General features: G+C 39.6%; 2 long non-coding RNA genes across 2 annotated transcripts in view; one reads left to right on the top strand and one right to left on the bottom strand.

Moving 5' to 3' along the window:
- The window catches only part of LOC133143884 (uncharacterized), an 81397-nt gene that overhangs the window by 12327 nt on the left and 45150 nt on the right, over window positions 1-23920 (bottom strand). The window lies entirely within an intron of this gene.
- On the top strand, window positions 17927-19521 carry LOC133143711 (uncharacterized). Its single transcript, XR_009710469.1, has 3 exons — window positions 17927-18079; window positions 18154-18222; window positions 18513-19521. It is a non-coding gene; the product is annotated as an uncharacterized LOC133143711 (long non-coding RNA).

Raw genomic sequence — 23920 nt, forward strand, 5'->3', positions numbered from 1 at the left:
GGCCCTCCGAAAGAAGCTACGACTACAATGCCCGCAAAAAAAAATGAGTTTGACACCCCTGAGAGGTCACCAGGGGATCCAACTACAAAATGCTGGCAATTTCCCACAGCCAATATTGAACACCTTTATGACTCACAAATCCTCCCCAATCTAACTAGTTAAGACAACGGCGAACCCTGAGTGAGCTATCACGGAGCATGTCAAGGTATGAAGCGGTTGTCTCAACCCACTGAGCGTATCCAACGTTGTCACCACTGCTTGCCTGTCACCCAGTAGTGAACAACCAGCGCTGACACGAGGTGAGCTTTGCCTCTTCCCGGCATCAGTTTTGGATCACTACTTTCAATCAAAGCCAATCGAGGAAGCCCCGGCATAATGTGACAGGGCTTGTCTCACTCTTCCTTTTTGATGCTCAACCCCTGTCAGAAAGCTGCCCAATGACTCCGACACAAAGAGATAGTGAATTGGAAGACACGTAAACAGTTGCAGACAAACAAAAGGCCAACAAAAGAGTCTAAAAGTCAGAAGGCGGTAAACAGACAGGCGGCGATAAAGACGACAAATGAAAGCTGCTTCATATTCAGCTTATACAAATGCATGATAAGACTGCACTTTTCATTAAACAGTCCCCGCGGAGCTGCTAAATGCATTTGCAAATAACAGCAGTCAGATTTACTGACACAATGAGACATTAAAAAGAAAGAAAATAATCACTGACTGATCTTATCATCTTCTTGTTTCGTATTGATTGCCATATCTGATATCTTGTTTCACATCTTTCCTCATCTAATGCAGTAACAGCTGTGGAAATCGGAGCTGATGGCCTGATGTTAACTGTGCTTATTGCGGTCATGTAATTATAAACTGTAATAATGCGCAATTTATTCGATTAGCCAAAGCATTGTAAATCAGTAATTGGAGGCTGCCGACTGCTTTTGCTGCGCAGCCGAGAGACATTGCTGTTGTAAACAGTGCCATCTAGTGCACCTTGGCTTGGGTCCCGGTGTCAAAGGGGAGCTTGAGAGGAACAGAGGAGAAGGTGAGGAGGTCACAATTGCCAGTTGAAATGTGCCGGGAATTTATTTCTACTCTGTCAGCATTCGCATTTTTGCTGCAGGTCAAGGAGTCTGTTTGTAGCAACCTAATGCTAAATCTTTTAAAAATATAGTAAGACCAAATCCAAAATGAGAAGTTGATAATTCACTTGAATTTGGTGGTTTCCACCAGTAAACCAAGGTTATCCAAGGATAACAGTCGTCCGATTACCGCAGCACATTCTTCAGCTTTTACACCACGGAAATAAAAAGGTACCAAATTTAAACCAGATCATCCTGCGGTTATTCCCAAAATAGGCTTGACCAGAACCAGACTAGTCTGGCTTTGAGGTTTCGTAGTCGATTGCGGCAAGGAAAATGTTAGTCGAAGTGTATAAACGAGATCAAGATGGATCAGGATTCATTTGAGGCCTCTTGAACCACGAGATTTCCATCTGCAAGCTGAAAGCCCAGAGAGACCCAGATGTGCAACGGCAGGGCAACTTTGAATGTGATTTCCTCTCTTAAGCCTTTAGAGTAGGTAAAGGCATTATAGCCAATCAAAGCTCTTAGCCTTCCATCTTGTGGGATTTCATGTACATTACTGACAGTGAGAAATGGCCTCCATGAAACACAATATCTCACTTCTGGTGAAGATGCTGAGAAGAGATAGTGTGTGTGTGCGCGTGTGTGTGTTGGGGGAGGCTTATTACCATGCCTGACAAGAACTAAAGAGGCATAAAAAGAGCATTTTTAGTGTTACAGCCGTAATTCATTCCTTAAGGGGCCTCTTGTTTTTCAACATGATGGCTTTACAAGATTTTAGTTGTAACTAATAAAATATTAAAAAGAAATTCTAGTTTGCTACAAAACCAGCCGCATTATAAGTGGGACTTTATTTGTGTTTCTATTTAATTCATTTAGGATCTTGTTTTGGGATTTTTTTTTGTTGTTGCAATTGATAGGGAAATTAAATAAATGATGTAGATGGATGAAGAAGAAAAGCAATATAATCTTGGGAATTGATTTCAATCGTTTAATTGATCTTTATGAATGTGGTCAATTGTGTGGAATTGATTGCTGATTAAACATGTCATCAAGCAATTGAGTGTAACTAATCTCTACTAGTTTCCAACCTAATGAATGAACGGGAGAGTTCGGTTCCATTCAGACGGACATTTTGACAAGTCACCTCTGCAGTGAAAACGCTGAAAGTAAAACTGGAGGTCGGAACAAATCCGAAATATTACCCAGTACTCATCAGTTTTATGAATACAATTGAAACTGAGATTTATCAGATACAATATGTGACATCAAATCATATACATTATATTTGGAAATGACCTTAGAGTAAAATGCAATGTATTGCTTAAAGCCAAAAAAATGAAACCAAATAAAAACCATATTGAGGTACCATAATTAACTTTTTCACGTGGCTATGCTGACTTGTACTATAGCTTATCTTTTCCCTTTCCCATGACATAATTGAGCTTTTGGCAGCACATTAAAAGCCTGACACATGGATTAGCATTTGGAAATGAACAATTGAATGCCTTTATTAACAAAATGTCTCACTGCATTTTTTTTTTTCCATAGCCGACATAGTTGAGAAGGAATCCAGATGTTTCTGTTAACTACCTTTCACCTTCTAAAGGACATTTCCAACTTGTGATATTGATGGAGTAAAAATATGAATCCACTTAACGTGCACACGCACATTCATTTCTTTCCATCAGTGAGACCTTCCTATTGGGACTTCCTGCTCTAAGTGTTGTTTGCTCAGTGCCCACTTGTCTCCCCCCTCCCAGCAACCTCTTCCTGTTCCTCCGCTCTGTTCCTGTGTGTGTATGACTATGTGTGTTTCAAGTACATTTGTCTCCATGCTGTATGTTTCCATTTGACATAGTTATGTGTAAACACACAAATGCATGTGGATATTTTTATGTTGCTCACAAGACAACTCGCATCATCTAACCAACAACCCACCCTTACTATTTTTGGCAACTCATCTCGCATCCTTCCAGGGATGAAATATTGTATACACAAGCTAACAAATGTGTGTGCATGTATGGAATTCCTCCATATTTTTCTCATTGGGATGGCAAAACCACACATTTTTATTCCCACCATGTGAAACATGAATGCTTGGCTAGTGGTACTTCAAACATAATTTGTTGAAGGAGGGTGAAATATAATGGCCAAAAATAGTCGCTAAAAAAAAAAAAAATCTGTTGAGCAAACTGCTGAATTTTCTAAAAACATACTGCACGTTTTGGTTGGCACACAAAGATAAATAAATTACTTCAATTAGCACCTCTGCGAATCAATTGCATTTATTGCAAATATATCTGATTAGCTAAACATTTACGCTCCAATAACGTGAGCCCTAACCATCAGTACACTCATTATATACTAATCTAATAAAAACGCTTACTTTATCATTTCGATAAAAGTCCCACGGCTCCGCATCTCTAATGCATAATGAGTGAGCAAAAGAGTGACGTGATCTTTGCCTTTCAGAGCCTCTTTCCCCCCCGACCCAGAGTCCAGAGGTTAATGACATCATTAGCATTCTGTTGGGGCTTGCCTGGCCTCTCTTTCCCAGCAGGGCCTGCATGGGCTCTGCTTCCAGGCTGACTAAGCCAGGGAATTAACATTGGCCAATTGTGTGTAGCCACCGAATGTGTGTGTGTGTGTGTCTGTGAAGAAAAGAGAGCAGAGTGGTGATAGTATTGTGGTGTGATCATTTGGTTGTCACAGGATACTGGTAAAATGAGTCAGAGGCTGAGGATGAAGGGAATGAGAAGGGTTGAAGTTCGATGGGGGGGGGGGGGGGCAAGATGAGAAGGAACAGGATGTACTACTAAGAAAGTGACTCAACCTGTGCGTCAGAGGGAGCGTCCACAAGCCACACACACACACAAACAGTGATTGTTGCCATACAATCCTTTAGTATCATTTGAACACAAAAATGTGAAAATGAATTAGCTTTTTGTGTTTTTGATTTGTATTCACCAGCCACTTTCAGATCATGTGTCAAAAATTGCAATCATTTTGAACACAAATCCAAAAAGGACAGTATAAGTGGAATGTAAAATTTTCATAAGACTAATTTTATCTGACAACTCTGCTCATTTTTTTTTTTACTCTGGGTGGAAGAAATGGAGTTGCAAAGATTTTCTTTGGCTGATTTAGGCCAATCTTGCTCTCTTTGTGCGGATCAGCAAGCCAGCTATTTGACCAAATTCCCCAGATGGTTTCGATCCAGTATTGTATTGACAAGCTCAACTCCTCATAGCTTGTCATGTTGTTCTTTAAACAGCAAATTCTTCTGGACTGAATCAACAGTGACTCTGCTTGATGCAGCCAAGGAGCGCCCTCACCATTTTCTCAAAGCAAAAATAAACTGGTTGGTGTGTTAGTATATCCCCATGTGAAACTTGATTAGCTGCTTTATTTTAAGAGTCAAATAGATGTGCAGCTCCTGGCAAAAAGACTTTGCAGACACTTGCACTATGGGATGTCACAGGAATAATGAGTCATCCCGTTTCCCTGAAGCCGCCACGAGTGGCTTATTGACAAGCCCGCAGTGCAATCGCACTCTCCCGTGCAACACTGACTGACTGTTGCCACTTAAAGAACAAGATGAGAAGATGAGATTATGAGATAACTCAGGCTGGCATGTATTATTGCCACACAATGTGAGTCATTGATGGGAAACGAGGGTTTGACAAGTCTGGCTCAATTTAGCAACAGTTAGAAAAATAAATAGTATTTGTGACACTATTATGAATTTTTAAAAAAGTAGTTATATAGACATAAGGATAAAACTTATCATAAAGCAATACTGAGGTGTCCGTGGTCGCTATGGCGATCTATAAAAAAATGTAATTTAAAGCTTTTATTTTTTTTGCATATTATCGCACGGCTGTTTTAAGCCCAGATGTCTGTTTTCCGATGACTGCAAAACAAAGTATTAAACGTCGACAGACTTTAAATCAGATTTATTGATCGAAGATAGTTTGCACTGCATAAAAATGCAGTAGACGTGATGGAAACATTAGACCAGAAACTTATACTCTGTTATTATTTTAGGCCTAATTGTTTTCCTTGGCATTTGTGTCTTAAATCTGTGCTGGAATGTTTGTGTGTGTGTGTGTGTTTCTATTTCTTTGCCAAAAGGAGCAGAGGGAAAACGGTTACGTAACAAGGGCTTTTGCTTGTGGCACGCCGTCCTTGGGGATGAGCCGACACTTACCTCCCTCCCTCACTTTAATTTCATTTTCACTTTCCGTTGTGATTCATTTCCCTTTTCAATTAGACCTCTGCATAAAATTACATACCAAGAATCAGTAGAAATACAATACTGCCATCACTTTTGGATGTATGCCATTGTGCACTATGTCAGTCTAGAAAGCTGGGCCAGACGCATATTTCAATGCTCATAAATAAACGTCTCCCGCAGCATTAAGGCAACAGTAGCATTTAGAGGAATTCAATGACCATGATCATTTGAAACTAGGAATGGAGGAAAATGCCAAACGCTCATTTTGGCATCTGGAGCACTGACTCAGGAGATGATGTGTATTCCCGTCAGGTAACTCTGTGGGCCAAGTCAACAAATTAATGAAGGACAAGGAGACCGACGGGAGGACGCTGGGTAATTTTCCATGCAGGTGAGTTCCACTTTACATGTGCACTAAAAGCCTTGGGTAGCACAGAGCGCGTTGACCCGCACACAGCAGTGTGACAGTTCTGGCTCGGTGTGGGTATGTCACGCCTCTGTGCTGGAACGCTGGACTGACCCAAATATAACCTGGACAATCTGACGTTCCTCCACTTCACAGGTCTCATTTATCAATGCAAAAATAGTAACAAGGTTGAAGAAGAGAGGAAGAAGAACAATCCTCTACAATATATTCTTCTGACAGGAAATATATATATTTTTATTAAATATATATTCTTTTTTTTTTTACCCTAGTTGTAGCATAATATATATACCGTAATTTTCGGACTATAAGTCGCACCGGAGTATAAATCGCACCAGCCATGAAATGCCCAAAAAAGTGAAAAAAAAACATATGTATATAAGTCGCTCCGGAGTATAAATCGCCCCCCCCACCCAAACTATGAAAAAAACCGCGACTTATAGTCAGAAAATTACGGTATGTATTTTTAATTTTCTATTAAATATATATTGATAAATAAATATATTAAATATATATATTCTACCCTAGTTGTAGCATAATATATATTATATATATGTATTTTTAATTTTCTATTAAATATATATTGATATATAAATATATATATTCTACCCTAGTTGTAGCATAATATATATTATATATTTGTATTTTTAATTTTCTATGAAATATATTAAATATATATATTCTACCCTAGTTGTAGCATAATACCGAAAATGAACCTCACAGCGTATTAGGCAGCATAACTCATTATGTTTGCCGTAGTAGTAAAGTGGGATCCTTTGTGTCATAAAACGTCAATTTAGTCAAACTGCTTTGTGCAGCCAAAAGCATTGCTCCCATGTGTGCCATTCTTCCCTGAAGTCAATGACCGTTATATCACTGTTTCTCCATCACTGTTGACCAGTCTGTGAGCCTTGTGGCTTCACGAGTGTCCAAAGCAATAAGATAACCTTCACCTAAGGATTATCATTGTCAATCCCTTGTAAATTTTCACTTGTATGGAAGGAGAATCCATTCTATTTTATGTCACCTTTTTTTTTTTCTCGTAAGAAGGAAGCAATCAGACTAGCACATTTCAGCACCATGAAAATAAAACTGCAAATAGCCCAAAGATGATGCACACAAAGATTTTTTTGGCCATCATGCAAAGCATCAAAAACTCTCCCATTACATTGAAGTGCTGACTGGCTCCATCTGCAACAGAGACAACTTGTGATGATAGCTCCATTATGCCCCACTGCAATCTAATAAACCCACAAACCTAACATTGTGTCATCTGATCTATTTGGACTCAGTGAACAATTCAACAGCTCGCCGCACACACCGTAAGCTTTCCTGCCATGCCGAAGCAGGCTCCCTGAAGAGGAAATCACCTTGTTGTTGAGAGGAAATTGTATTTGCGCTGATACGGTGGCCTGCATACTAAACCACCCGGCATGCCACACCTGTAAATAACAGCTATTCGCCGTCTGGATGACACTCTGGATGTCACAACGACAAAGTGGTCGAAAATTTAAAGCTTAAACCATATGGCGGAGGTTTTTTTTGCTTCTTCTTCAAAATACCCGCACTAATTGTTCAAACGAAGGTCGGAATAATGCCGAGGGAAAGGGCAGTCAGTGTATGCACGCTGAAGATTGATGAGCAACAAACAATCAAGTGAAAAAAAAAAAAGATTGCTGCACTCACAGCCCGTCAGACGATTGCTCATGGCTAATGATAGAATGCCGGAGGACGCAAAGCTGCTTAAAAGTGCATATTGCGGATCTCTAAAAAAGAAAATGTTATGCAATTTGGCAATTTTACAAATCCCCGAGGTGACAAATAATTTAAACCAGTTGCACCATCAGTAAACTAAAACCAATGTTACCCTAATAAAACAATCCGCTAACCCATCTAGGACAGTTGGCTGGCCGCACCAGAAATTCCTCAGATGGTCCTGCTTCCAAATTGTTAGCAACAAACATTGCCCGATAAGACTTTAAAACAGCCAGGATTTAAGTGGATCAGGGTTAATTCACCCTGACTCTTTATTTCAGGACATCTTTTAGGCATCTAATATTTTGTGATGGCCTTTCACAGCTTGTCATATAAATGCAATCAAATTCAGATTCATACATTTTATCCTCAACAACATACAATCGCTTGCTCGCTCTTAATGTCTTCAAAACATGACCGTCGGAAGGGCGTCTTGTCCATAATATTTACTTTGTTTCCTCGACTTTGGCTGACCCTGCAGCCTCCAGTCTTCCCAGGAAGCAGAGCGCCTTGTAAATTACATTAAGATACTGTGTGAAACAGTGGTTCATTCCAAAATGCTGTATCGGCATTGGCAGCTGCCAATACAATTCATGACATCTACATCATCACCCCAAGTGGAATGAACAGCGCTGTCAACCCGCACAGTGGGATGGAGGCGGCTGAGGAGAGGTAAGGGGGGGAGGGAAAAAAAAACACTCCGGACGCATGGAGGTGGACCAAGGTACATGCTTAGATACATAATAATGAATTTCTCATTCTATCTGGTTTCGGTGCTCCTCACATTAAGCTTCAAGCGTAACCTCTAACTGGGAAAAACAAAGGCCGGTCATGCATGACGTGATACATACAGTATCCACATTTAATGCCATTTTCCAACATGTGTCACCCTGAGAGAGGCAGGGTTGACCCCCAAACTACTTCAGTGGAATAGTTTTCCAAATGGAGCCAGCCTGTCCATCCTACATGACCCGTGGAGGCAAAGAAAGCTGGACGGCTTAACTAAATCTCATGCAAGCTGGCTGAAAAATGACGCTGCAGGTCTTCCAACACCATCCTTGCGCATCCACACACAAACACACACGCACATATTTAGAGGTCCCAGGTGAATTGCATAGGTTTTAAAAAGGCCACTTGGAATTCAAAGGAGGCTCTGCTGTGAACAATCAGGGAACATGGCTGATTATGTTCGCTCGGTGTGGGGAACATTCTCATTCATTTATGCATCTCAGCATGCTCAGTTCTTTATATTCATTGTATGAATCTGCAGCTCCCTAGAAGTCGGGAATTGGGAGGGAAGTCACAGACGTACAGAACAGCATTTCATGTTCTTCACGTTACATTATTTTAAAATTATTTTATTTTCTATTTGTTTTATTTTGTTTTAAATATAATATATGTTATATAATATATTTACTAGATGTACTTTTTTTTTTTTTACAAAGCATTTAGGTGTATGTTATACCAGCCTTAAAATGCAATTGACTTTCCAGAAACTGTATTATTAAAATATGCAACTAATGTCGTAGAGACCATCCGCACCTCATGTGACCCAGTTGACGCATGTATTTATTTTTTTATCTTCTTGTTCTTAAAGCTATTTCATTAAATATACGTTACAGTTACGATCAAAGTATTTGACCACATACCAAACTCAGTGACCTGTGAGAGCTTCTGACGATGTACGTCAAGCAGTCCGTCGCTTTTTCTTTAGCTAAACTGATGCGGCACAGTCTGTACTCAGGAGGTCGGAAGTTAATGAAATTCCTGTGTTCAGTTAAATGGTCATTTAGGTAATATAGTGCCTTCCATGCACACCAGCCATAAATCATCCTAATTTAATAAATGTAGGAATAATGACGAGATGTGATGTGAAGACATTTACCCAGAGACCTCATCCCACTTTAATAGTCACCGTGTAAAGCAGAAAGATGTCAGATTGCATTTAAATGGAGATCTATCACAGACAATTGGGTCAGATTCTACCTGAGGTTTGTGGTCCAGCACACATTTCCTCATCCACATGTAGAAAATGTCTTCTGAAAAAAGATTATGGGTTGAAATCCTCACTGTTCTCTATTGTACTAACTCTGTGAAATTATAATTTTGGACAAATCAAAAACGGAGCATGCAGAAGCCAAGATGGACAATTTACAAGATTTTTCTGTGGGAGGGGATAAAAAAAAAAAAAAAGAAGTGTGAAAGCGAGAATCTGGTGTTTTACAACTCACCAATGAATATCAATTGTGTCATATCCACTGGACTGAATGTGGGAGTATACAGAATTCAGGAGCTTTCCAAATATCACTGATTATTTCTACTGAGCATTTTCAATGAGATTCTGCTAGCAGATTCTGCATAGCAGTCAATATATGTAAAAAAATATATATAACTCAATGAGAAAGTTTGAGTCTGCTCATCCAAGTAACTTTGCAAAATAAAGAATTGGGAATATGTAAATGTGATATTGCATGTTCAGTCTGGCTTCAACTATGAATTAAATAAATGTGCCACTTGAAATCATAACAGTTGCTCATTATGATTTAAATAAAAGTTAACAAAGAAAGAAATAGTCCTCACATTTATTTCTTATTAATATCATTGTACACCACACGATAAAATTCATCTATGTCGACACCAAAAAAAAAACATTTGTGTCTCATTTCTCAGTCTCCAAAACGTTTCTTTATAATACAGTGCCCCCTAACGGATCAAAAGCGTCAGTGCTTCATAAAATATTTATGGCAGAGGTCACAAAAAAGCAGCCCAACTTGAAACTGGCAACTATTTGATGCTCAGCAACAACAAACTGCCTATTTGCTGTTTTTTGGTAAACGTGAGAAGAGTATAAAGGCAAATCAATATATTCTACTTTCAAGTCTCAGGGTCTGATCCAGTATTTTACTTTCTTAGTGTCACGTTGGGTTCAATATGAACAAGTGAACATTCATTCACGTATAAAGCTTCAGTGTCTGTCTCCGCTGGCATTGTTACTGGACTGAGATCTGTGGTGGGGGGTGGGGGGGGGGGACCCTGGAGGAGAACAAAGACTGTTCTAGCGAGACCAGACAAACTATCTGACCTTCTCTCTCTGATAAGGAACATAATAGCACCCGCCCTGGAATGCATAGAAATCCTGACAGTGATATCTTGCAGACCATAAAGTTCATGTAAAAAATATCTGTGTGGATTCCATTTCCAAGCTAATAGACCAAAACTGAAAATTTGTTTACACAATTTGATGAAAAATAATCAACATACCATAAATGACATTCAATAGTCCACTGGATCTTTTTTTTTTTCTCCTGTGGTTAAACCAGTGCTTCTCAATTATTTTCTGTTACGCCCCCCCTAGCAAGAAGAAAACTATTCGCGCCCCCCCTCCCCACCGTGACTATCCTAACTTGTCTTGTAAGTCGTAAAATGTTGCACTGTCGCAAACGTGACAGAAGTAACAATGAGAGCGCCACTGCCCCCTGCTGTAGTAAACGCGCAATTACACTTTATTCTAGTACTGCCAAAAAAAAAAGCCTGTTCCCCAGGGTCACACGCGCCCCCCCAGGAATAGCACCGCGCCCCCCAAGGGGGGCGCGCCCCACTATTTGAGAAGCACTGGGTTAAACTAACTGCTAGAATAAAAAGTCCATTAGGGTCAATAGCATTAAATTGCACGTGGGAGACAAAATATTCGAAACTTCTCAGAGTATATATTGAAGTGCAATTCTCCACTTGAAAAAGAAATCCAATCTCAGTGTAAGGCAAGTGCGACATTACATAAAACATGCACAGCACAAACAACATCAGGGTGTGTTCCAATCAATGGCGAGGTGATGTTTATAGTGATGACAGGCTTTCTCATCTGAGCACAGCCGGGGTTTTGCTGCCATGCTGAGTGTCTACTAAGTGTCAAGTTGACCGATCAGATTGCTTGCTTGGAACTACCTTAGGGTTGCTTGTCAGCGATAGTTTACTGCCGTGATAAATGCAGTTCTCATCTTGTGGGGCTTTCAGCTTTTAAGGCTTTTAAAGCCCCATTGGCAGGAATTTCATTTTAGCTCCCAATCACCTGGTGTCAAAAGTGCACCTGCACATACCAGTTACAATTGAGTTATAAAGTTCCTGTTGGCTAAAATGGCCTGATTGCCATCAGACAATAATAATGGGCATATTAGAAGCAGGGTGAAGGAGATAACACTCCACACAAGGAGGAAGATGAAGGCAAGGAGGCATGGCCATGTCAGAGGGGGATCACGCTAATGATCAGTGTGGCTTGTCTCAGCAGCATGTCAGCTGACAAGAAGCAGCCATCCTCTGCTTCCTCACAGATTGAAGTCAGAATTATATTCAGCTCGAGTGAAATGATTTCTTACTTCCTATCGCATCCCTCCCAAGCCGCCATCAGTTATCTTTATATTCACGCAAGATGTGAGGAGCATATCAGCAGGCTTCAAGAGGATGTCGCTCAAGAACGTCTAGCTTGAAAGCACCTATTAAATAATGTAAAATTACAACTGGCACTCCGAGGATGATTTCCCCATCATCGGATGATCACACACGATGGATGGTGCTGATGAGATCATATGTTTAATATAACTGGATCAGTCATTCTTCATTTAGCACTGATGACCTTAAATATCTTATTTTCTCATATGCTGTTTTGCAAAAGGAAAACAGGAGCAAGCCGGGAGCTCATTTACAACATTTAATTGCCGACGTTTACGGGGAGCATCGGCAAACTAGAGCGTCCTGACCTGGCCCTCATCCCGATGTACAATCAGTCGATGGGCTCGACTAGGCAAGAATACCGATGTGCCGTGATGGTGACTGACCCTTCCCAGAGGAGAGCAGCCGGGACAGCAAATGACTAAGGGTCAGTGCTCACTAACAACTGGCCTCTGGCACCACGTTGTGATGGATGAGGCATGTGAAATGGCAAACAGGAAATTGGTCTCCTGAGGGGTGTAAGTTCCAAATTGTCTGGCATGGGTGACACCATCATGGCAACGTGTTCTCGCTTAATTAGGTTTACTAGAACAATTATCTTATGAGGACAGAATATTAATATAAGTTTTCAGTGCATTTTTTAATCCAGAATAATTTCATAAATTCAATTATCTTAATATAATATCACATTGGCATTCCATTACATCAATCGTGTCAACTTTTAGAACCACATTAACTTTTATTATAGTGAAGCAAAATATGATGACGTGGTTTTGCAGTCCTTAAATGTAAACCACACTTTGTGGATGAACTGCATAATCAGACTGATGACCATTGATCACATGACCAGATAGCTCATTGCATATTTCTCCACAATCACTAGATGGTAGCAAAACCCAACTTTTTATTTCCAACCATGAATAGTTTTTTTTTTAAATACCATTCCCTCAAATAAACTACAAACTTTAAATAACACATTGCTAACATACATTATATACAATTAGAACATTTGGAAAAAGCGTTTAGTAACAAAGTTGGAGCTCAAACAAAAAAAAATGTCTGTTTGGATTGCTCCTATAGAAGAAATGACCTCTAATCATTCCTTCAAATGTGAATCACTACTTATCATGCCAAAAACAACACAGCCCAGGCTGCATGCTTCCCTCTTGGAAGATTGAGTTGCTTTCCATCCACAGTAAATAAATGACATGCTACACTAGCTTGCACCCCAAAGCCACATTGTATACATGTTAAAAGCAGAGTCAGAGTTTTTATTTTATTTTTTTAAAATATGAGGTCATTTATGAGAAAACCAAGCCGAAAAAAAATCTGCTAAATAGTTTCCCCTGTCGTCATTAATCATTCATGTGTAAAGCTGTCATGGTGTGTTGTACTAACATTGAAAAATTTGGAAACTCAGATTTAAAGTAGATGTTCTGATGGACTTAGGTGGTATTGTCAGATGAACTATAATTTAACCTTTTTTTTTTCTTTTCAAAATTACATGCCTGACCCTCACGCTTGGATAGGATTTCCCTGTCGTGTATTTAACACGTGCTATTTTGAAACCTTCTGACTGTGATTATTTTTGATTTTGCGTTTTTCCTTTAATCATTTGTGTTTTGTCTGGAACAGAGTGCAAAAATGTTTAAAGTATGCTGCATGGATTATGATCTCAGATGACTTAAACAGTTGCAAAAGGCATTTTTTGCTTCTTTAAAGATTTTAATTAATTTACAATAAAAACCCACAAAAGGTCAAACAATCTATTCAGCAATGTTGGTCGACGTTTTAATAATTCGGAACAATGATAACACCTCTCGGCTTTTAGTGTTTAATATGCTGTTCACAAAATGAACTCTAGAGGGAGCCAAACTATCATTGCAGATCACAACAACCTCCAAATTGTCCTTCCAAATAAATCCAACACTTAAGGACGGACCTCTCTCATTAGACATGGTGTCATCAAAGTGTGACCTGAATGTAACAGAACTTGTTAAAGTTGAAGGGAAATTAAGATAATGCAGCAAAGTCTGTTCATTAAAATTGCTGGAGAAGGTACAAACAGCTCAAACAGTCGAAACTGAGCCTTCAAGCTTTCCCACTTAGCTGAATTTTGCTGGATTTTCCACTCATTTCCACTTGAGTGGCCACACGTAAATTGATACAAATCCATAATCCTGATCCAGCTTAAATGTGTTTCTCCCCCCATGCCTTTTTCTTACACGAGTGTGCAGAGTATTGATCCGGGCCTAAATAATTGAGAAGCTTAAGTTAAGCAAGTGTAAGGCAGTAGCATGTGTGGGTTACACAAGTAAGGGGGAAATGGCACCGCGTAGTACATCCCAAAATTGGCTCGCAAATTAGTGCACAGAGCGGAAACAAAATATTTACTTGTTATAAAGTTGGGAAGTATAAAAAAATAATAATAATAAAGCATTGTTCCATATATTTTGCAGGAAGGCAAAAGTGTCCAATATGATTCTGATCTTTTAAATCACAGCTGTCACCCATGGATCCACAAACATCTGGAAACAAAGATATTCTATACAGTATGCCACAGCTGGTGCATAGTAATGGTATTTTTGATTTTAAATAAATGCTGTTTGGAATTTACAACCAAGTTTGCAATTTCAGGAATGTCTTGACAGGAAATTAAAAGTGACAGGTGGAGTTATCAATCACAGTGAAGATCATTGCCTCTTTTGTGCCACTGTTTACCGGACCACTGACTGACTATGAGAGAGTCCTGAGGAAATGCAACATTGGGTTTCCCCAACTGGTTGACCCAGGTGCTCATGGCTTGACATTTTCCGACCGCGATCATACTGGTAAAATAAGTGCGATGATTTTTTCCTTGGCTGCACCTCACACTCTGTCACGTACACCGTGCACTCAAACCTCGACTCCGCATAGTGACAACACCTTCACCGATACCTCTCACTCTTTTCTTGGCACTCGTTTTATACATCAGCGAGGGGACAGGCGAGGAGGAAAGCAACAGCTGATCTTGAAATATTAGCCAAATTGCATACTTGCACAGAGGGAGAATAAATTGATTCCATGCATTAGATTCTAAAAACAAAACTGCAATGACATTTTCATTCAAGGCCTTATTATGCACCAGGAGACACTTTGAGGGACCATTATAGAACTTCAGTCAGCAGATCAGGACACCTCTGCCTGAAGGAATGGGGGGTGGGGGCTATGACTGACACCGAAGTGCTCCCAGGGGTACCGGAGATAGCCGAGAGGAGAAATGAAATAACGCAATCATTCAAGGAGAGAGGGCCAATTATCCAGAGCATACAAAAAATAGTTTTCTGCATATCTATATAACCTTGGATTAGGCATTCCTCTCCATCCACCAAGGACCGATAAGCATTCCAATTTCTGTAACATTTGTGGATTTATTGTTCAGTATTTGTTGAGAGGTCACGCGAATAGCAAGGCAGCACATAACATTGGCATGAGTTTATTTAAAGTTGAGCGTGAGCTTGACGAGACCTTCATCTATAACTCAATGAACAATAGAAGCATTGTGGAGTATCAAATGGCAGATTATATCAGAGATTTGTATTATAAATTGAATTACATGATGTTTGAGAGAGAACATATCAGGGGGTGCAGTCTCGAAACAAATACGTCATTGGATCTAAACAAAGTTGGAAATTATCACGTTGATCTGAAAGCATTATGCCAGAATGAATGAACAAAGTGAGTCAGGTATTGTATATGTTCTTAACTTCTGGGCCTTCATGCTTGTGTTTATTTTAGATGCTTAGATAACTCTGTGATATTTGGTTGCCAGGGGGTTCCTAAAATAAAATACCCGTATCATAAAATAAAAATGTTCTACGAGTTCACAACATAAAGTTATTGTTTGGTGACATCATGCTTGTGTATTTTTGACCATAGACAACAACCGTGCTGACAAAGATACTGCCAGGACATCCTGATGACCCCCAGGGGCAACGGTTTCTTTCAGAGTCCCGATTATAAGAACAGCAAGCAGTGGAATTTCGACCTGTGCCCTCTGCGGTCTGCTTACGTTTTCCTGTTTCATGTCACTTTGACTTACAACTGTATTGTTGTGTCAGTCTGGAGGGCAAGTGAGGTGAAGTTATTTAAAAAAAAAAAAACGGTTTGTTTGACGTCATAGTTCATTAGCTCATCATGTATTCTCGATGGGACATACTCTGTTGAAAAAAAAAAAAAAAAAAAGATTGTCTCATGTAATACCATAAACGCACAAATCAATATTGTACGTCTACTCAAAATAAAAAAGCTCCGATACTTCACACTGATACCAGCCTGGCATACAACTTCCAGGCAAATGAAGTATGAATATTTTATTAAAATAAAGACAAGTATTGGTAATCGTTATCGATGAGTACTCGATACTTGGTCTTAAAAATGCAGTCCTAATAAATACTGTACAATAATCTTTCCAAGCAATGGGCACAAATCCTGGGTCTGTTTTTCCCCATAGGGACTACAATAACTACAATTTCCATATCCGAGTTTCACAAATTTGAAAATAACAAACTGTTGGCATTTCATTATTGCCACACCGGCATGGACAAAACAAAGCCTTACATCTAGCTGAAACTGTAACTTGGAAACGCTTGCTCATTCTTACCTAATTATCTCCCTCAGCAGTGCGGTTCCAACTCTCAGTCAGGAGTAAACAAGACCCCAGCGGGAAAAAGCTCCTGTCTTGGCTCGCAGGCCAATTTTAATAAATCGATGCGCTAATCATTGGATGTGCACCGACCGAGTGTCCTGGTCGTGCTTCCAGTCCTACTCCCTTTGAGGGTAATTTAATTAGGTTTCCAATGCTGAAAAGCTTCCGACATGCACAAAGAAGTGAAAGGTGAAATTGAATTTTCTACCCCCCCTCAACCCACCCAGTATTTTCAGCATTTAACTACTAACAGCATACAGGGTGAAGGGAATTTAATGACAAACCCAGAAAACAAAAGAATGGGTTTGTGTAGCTTAGGGAACATTTAGCTTATGATACAGCTGGGTTCTAAGGAAGTGAGATTAATCCCTTCCAAATTGGGTGAGTTTATTCTCAGGCAATTTCTTCCCCAGTGTTTTTCTTCAGTTTGCTGTCATTCTTCACATGTTACAAGGTCAGCCTGCTCATTAAACTGCAAATCCATACATTGCTTTTATTTTAGTGCCAATGAAACTAATCTACTGTTTGTGTATTAATATTCAATAGCTAAAAAATCTTAACTAGGAATGTTCGATGCCACTTTTTTTTTTCCCGGACCAATACCAGAATGACAGATAAGAGTTATATATCCAAATATAAAAATGTCCTTTAAATTAAAAATGAACTGTAATTTTCTATTGCTATTATTTCTACATTTCTAGGCAGAAAAGAGTTATATATCCAAATATAAAAATGTCTTTTAAATTAAAACTGAACTGTAATTTTATATTGCTATTATTTCTACATGTCTAGTTCCAGATCGTAAAACGATGTCTGATTTATATCCACATGTGATTGGATAGCTTGATTCCAAACATTTATATCCAAAATGGGGGATTTGATCGTTCTTGTAACAATATCATACATTCAGCCATAAAGACAGTAAATTTTTTATTGCGCAACAACCAAAGCCAATGGAACTAGCTTTAAAAACCCTGATAACTCTCCAACCTCTTTTTTTTTTGTGCTGAGCAGTTCCCAACATTTGTTCACTAGTTTCTTAACTGGAAAGAATATCATGTCTATAGTTCCTTGGGGCATGTCTGCGGCATGTACACACACTTGGAAACATACAGACACATGCATTCGGGGATTTGGAAGACTCCGGTAGAACCTTAAGGCCTGTTCAGCTCTTGTATGGAAAACTCCCTGCAGGCACGTCCCTGGACGTTAATGTACGCCAGCTTCGGTATTCATATTTTTGTCTTTTTACTGGCTGCAGAGAGCAGGGAGGAATCTATCAGCAAGCAACAAGGTATACGATTTCACTTGACATCCGGTTTCCACATGCCAGCCGTTGCTCTAAAATGACTCTCCGTCGTCTCAAGTTTGCAAAACAGAAGTATGCCAGTCGTAAATCATTTTCCGAAGATACAGGCAGCTTGTAATTTTGCCAAATGCAAGACAAAGAGGTAAGAGTCTTCTGTTATGTCTGAATTTGAGTTTACTGTTATCGAGTTGACAGTATAATGCGTCTCCCTCAAAGTGTTTTGAGGAGGAACTGCGAGTTTGTTCAACATTTTTCCCATGAACACGAAAAAGATGACATGCTTAGGTAAGCATTTTTTTTAAAGTTTCTACCGTTTCTCCTAGCGATTAGATTGCTGCGTCTGCAATTTTGAATCACATAAAGCTCACCTGTGTTAAAAATTGAATGATCGTTTGAAGAATTGATTACATTGACAGTTTTTTGACTCAGCTCTGTTTATTATGCTGAGTTGGTATATACTAGTCCAGCTGCCTTGGTGACACCACAAGTGTTTATTTTAAGACGCGAGTAGTGATTGCTGACTCCCTCTAGGTGGTCTTGACTTTATAAATTTGTTTGTATATTTTGTTTTCCAGAATGCTGTGAGAAATGACATCCTTGCGGATGCTCCTGGGAGAGGAAAGTGATGAGGGAGGATGTGCGTGCGTATTGCATATTTGTTGGTAGCGTCACGCAAAAGTAGCAATCTGACAAAGACAGATAAGGTCGACATGGATTGAGGTAAAACCAATCCCTCGTGAGTTGACAAAAGACGGTCAGCTGAAGTCAGAGGTCAAGCCCAAGGAGTTTCCCTGTCAGTTTCATTTTAAAAGTCTGTTGCTTAAAAAAAAAAAAAAAAAAGCCCAGCATAGAGCTATTGGTATATTTGCAAGACCAGCAAAAAAAAAGTTGTTTTTTTTTTTGCAAGGTGGCAGCTTCATAAAAAATTCATTCAGAAAATACAAAAGGAATACTTGAAAAATAAACAAATAAATAGATGGGTTATACCTTGGGCATTCAATCATTTTAGGTGAGGTTTTACTAACCAACTATGTTTAAGTTTTAGATACGAGTAGCCCTGGCTGTATCTTTAAAACAATAAATATTTATTTTTTTATAAACTGTGACATATTGCACAATCACTGCTTTGTGTGGCGGGATTGACACAAAAACAAGGAAGCAGGTTGACAAGGCAAGAGCGGAAAAGTCTCAAAAGGGTATTTTGTCACACAAAAAAAAAGCTTACCTAGTTGTACTTCACTTGGAAAAACAAACAACACATCATGGCGCCACAAAGAACAACACAATGAACCGACTCCGACAGCAACAAACCTGGACTTTATATACAAACACACTAATGAAACAACAAGGCACTCCTGGTTGGAGAAAGCTGATCGGTTGACAGAGGATCCAAGCCCAAAAAAAAAAAATCACCAAAACAATCTATGTCAACAAAAACCACCTTAGCTATACAAGTAACCTTTCTAGATAAGAAAACAGGTAAAATAACTGACTACAACGAATGCACTTGTTTGTTGACATTCCAGCAACTTATTTTGATAAGGCAAGAGAAATTAAAACAAGAAAATGACTATGACAAATTCACTCCGAGTTGTTTCTTGCAGTGATAATGGCTCCTTTCATGGCCTTAACGGGTGGTCTTCCCGTCGCCGTCTCTCGACACATATCAGCCTTGTTTGCGCGTTTCCCGCGATGAAAACGATAAGACAATTTGCAAGCGAGAAACATCAGCACGAGTGATTAAATCATCATCATCTCCGCTGAGACTTTCTTCCAACACCGAGTTGTCTTTGCATTCATTAGCACTTGTCTGAAATGCTCTTCAACTTCTGTCCCATCAACATCAACCAAGCCAATCATTCTTTTTATTGAAGTATAAAATATTTAAAAGTTACCGTAATTTTCGGACTTTAAGTCGCGTTTTTTTTCATAGTTTCATAGGGTGGGGGGGCGACTTATACTCAGGAGCGACTTATATACATATATATGTTTTTTTTCACTCTTTTGGGCATTTTATGGCTGGTGCGACTGATACTCCGGTGCGACTTATAGTCCGAAAATTACGGTAGTCAAGATATATAACAGCAGCAAGTGTTGGAAACATAATAAAGACGACACACACAAACATCGCGTAATTCCCATTCCAAGCATACCACTGCCATCCTTCTATTTGATCAGATAGCTTGAGTGATTAAGTTCATCTGACACGTGAAATGGCCTCCCATGACAAGAGTCAAAATTTGTTCCAATGCGCAAAGACACATGAGCTTCCTTGAGGGTGGTGGAGGAACCGTATTGGAGGCTGTCAGCAGGCATGGACAGAGGTCACTCGCCGCCAGGCCTTATTAGCTCCACATCAGCAAAATGTGGCTTGTCAGACATGGCATTGAAATAGAGGAGGGCTCCCGGTGTGCCTTCTGCCTCTCAGCGCCAACTTTCTGGCTGGATGGTCATGATCAAACCCGTCTGGCCCTACCTACTGCGATGCCTTGTGTCACTCCATTAAACAGCATGTATTGCTGCTTTCACGCCAAGTTAAGGAGGTGACAGGGAAAGTCAACTTGACCTTCAAGTCCAGCAGCTGTAATTCTTTTGCAGAAGTATTTTGCGTGCAGACCTTAAACTTTTTAGGGACAAAATTAAAGTTGTGTTAAATTAAATTAAATTGTCTTTTTTATTACCGTATTTTCCGGAATATAAGGCGCACCGGACTATAAGGCGCACCTTCCATGATTGGCCCATTTTAAAACTTTGTCCTTATATGCATCATGTCAGATTTCTAATCCAAATTAAATCATTCTCCATTTTATTTTTTTATTTCAACTTCAGACGTAACAAATTACTTTATAATCACAAAATAATAATCCATAGTCTTTTTGATTCACGATTCATAGTCTTCAGCGGGCCACTTATGATTGATTTCATGACACAATGCTTCGGGCCAGTTTCAATTTAGGAATTTGGTCCATATATAAGGCGCACCGGACTATAAGGCGCACTGTCGACTTTTAAGAAAATTTTAGGTTTTTAGGTGCGCCTTATAGTCCGGAAAATACGGTATATTATATGGAGGCAGTCTGAAAACATCCACTCTAATTTGAAAAAGAAAACAAAGCGAAATATTTCGTCCCGTGTATTTAATCTGCAAAGCTCAGTGTAAACACCAAAGACCCCTTCAAATAATAATCTCAGGGAATTTGTTACGGAAAAGCATTATATAGATTGAGTCAACATATACAGACAACAGATTCATTACATGCACAGCTTAAAACCAGAAATTGAGGGTAAATAAAGCCACGACTGTGTCGACATTGATACTTGTAGGATCAAATGACAAATTTGCGATGACAGCTGCTTCCTGATAAGTTGATCGCCCCGCTGCTTCTCCAAGTGGGCCAATTCAATGAAACCAGAGTGTGCATTACATCCGCCAACATTGCCAACTCGGGCTTTTTGCCCTTAGCGAAAGGCGGCTTATTCCATAACTCAAACTGCCATAAACATATAAGCACGTCATAAAAAATGGAACGATAAAAAATATATATTTCCTTGCAAATCACTTCAAATGTACTGTGGATATAAAAACTAACTAGCTCGCTGTCACCGTCCAACCAAAAGTCGTGTGCAAATCGGCATCCAAGAAAAGACGTGATGAATTGGATGTGCAGCTGACATGTAATTTATGAGCATCCCCTCAACATGTGTTTTTGCTGACCGTTTGAAATACGGCACTCTGAGGAACGCCACTGAGTAACTCCCACCTCGAGGAGACAAATTTGTGATTTACATCCTCTCTTAGTCTGCTGTGGATGTTTTATGCAGAAAAGGAACTCGGCCAGCACGGGTTAAAAATGAAGAAGTAGGGAATAACCGAGCAGTCTGTGCATTGTTTATTTTTTCAGGAACATTCCACGAGTAGACAGCTATTCCCTTGTCAGGAGAGCTTGCAATGTGCTACAAATTTCCAGACCCAGAACTCAAGACTATGAATTCCCATGAGACAAATTACGGAAACGGAAGAATGTGTGTTTTGTTTACACTTGCAGTGTGATGACAGTCACAACAGGAAGGGTGAAAAAGTGCTGCGACTCATTCATGGAAACAAATGTGGGTGATGGGAAGGTCATCGGGAAAATACTGCATGGAAGTGGATTAAGTTTTGATTCATTTATTCCCAAAAAATCCAACTGCTATAGAGTTGGCTGAGTATATTTAAATTGCCTCGTAAAAGCTTTTTTTTTTTTTTTTCATGGTACAATGAAACTATTGTTAGGCAGTTTGATACAGTATAAATGGATATGGGTTGGAGCCATATCACATGTTCTAATTCTTTAGCAACAGTGGGAAACTCAGACATTCGCTCTTTTCAAATGACCTGCAGGGCAATTCAGCGATAAGCACTTCCTCAAAACACAATGCCCAATTTTTCTTAGGTACTCTCCCTTACCCGGATCCTGTGACCGATTTTCCTCACTCGTGATGTCAAAAAAATATGTCTGTTTTTTTTATCATAAATGTTTGCCAGCCACCTTTTTAGGAAAGAGGAATATTTTAAATAGTTTTTCATATTTCCAAGAATTAGAAGGATCTAAATATTCAGCTAGAGGCTTATTCCTGAATTGACATAATTGTTTATGGATAAACTTGAGTTTTCCAACATTGCATTTAAGCCTGCAAGGGAATTAAACCACAGCTAAAAGAAAAACAGAGCGTAATTAGTTATAATTGGAATTTTGCTTCTGGACTTGGCAAAGAGTGACCGGGGAGCGTGCTCTGTCCTCGGGAGCACATCTGTGCTAAAAAAAAAAAATCCTTCTATGAAAAGACTTTGTACTGGGGGACCGTGGGGGGGTTGCCTGAGGGGGGGGGGGTGTCTACACGAGCATTATTATGCATGGCAACAAATGTCCATTTTAATTGCCCTCTAACTACCAATTATACGCCAATTAAATGTGTGTATCATTCTTGCAATAACTTTTACACGTAAGTTGTTTTTTTTTAGTATTGATCACACCCGGCTTTTAAAATTATAAATAGTGCTGCTCGATTCGGACATCTCCCATATGGGTTCGTCAAAGAAAAAAAAAACGGATTTGTGCAACTTGCCGCAGGGTTGTTCGAAATCAATACGGGACAAAGTCATGTCACCCTCTCGCCATTATTCTTAATTAGCTGGGGCCAAATACAAGATGGCAGCTTAGAGGTAAAATGGGGAATACTGGTGAGTCTTTCCTGTTCCCTTGACTCTGCTTCGATACTTTTGTACACCACTGAATGCGTGATTATCATCAATGTGTGTATTGTGGCTAAGCTGGACAATTAGGATTCTAGGAATGTAAAGATCCATTGTCCCATGGTATACTTGTTTTTAAGCAATGTTGTTTGAAAATCATTGGGAATGTCTCAAATTAGGTCTGGAGACAAATCCAAACGGATCATGACAAAGTCACATTGTGATGTACTCTTAAATTTCTCAATATTGGAGTCCAATGTCATAAAGACATGCCGGAATTGCATCACCCAATGTCATCAGCCAATAATACTTAAAACCTTTGGGTTGTAATCCTTTCAGCACAAACACTGCAATCCTTGGATACAAGCAGTGGGTTGTGATACTGTAAACAATGGCTGCAGAGAGTGAATCGGGTTGCATCCCCGTCTCGGCATGAAATTTCCCACGGAAGGGCGAGTCTCCGAAACGGGCTAGCGTTGCTTTGGTGCAAACAGTCGCAGAGCTTAGGGGTTTACAAATGTAAAGGAGTGAACGCACAACAGGGTCAAACGAGCAAATCCGGTCTTGTGTTCTTGCCTCTTTTATTGTAAAGTTTCCTCATGGATGCGGGATGATGTTCTCAATGAAAAGAACCAAGCCGGCTGACCTGTTAAAAGCAGGCGTGTCTCAGATATAGTTTCACGTTTTTTTTTTCTTTTCTTTCCCTGCTGATACTGCTGCCTGATCCAGGTGCTTATCGGGATATAAATG

The sequence above is a fragment of the Syngnathus typhle genome, linkage group LG19 (assembly GCF_033458585.1).
Source record: "Syngnathus typhle isolate RoL2023-S1 ecotype Sweden linkage group LG19, RoL_Styp_1.0, whole genome shotgun sequence".
Classification (NCBI taxonomy): domain Eukaryota; kingdom Metazoa; phylum Chordata; class Actinopteri; order Syngnathiformes; family Syngnathidae; genus Syngnathus; species Syngnathus typhle.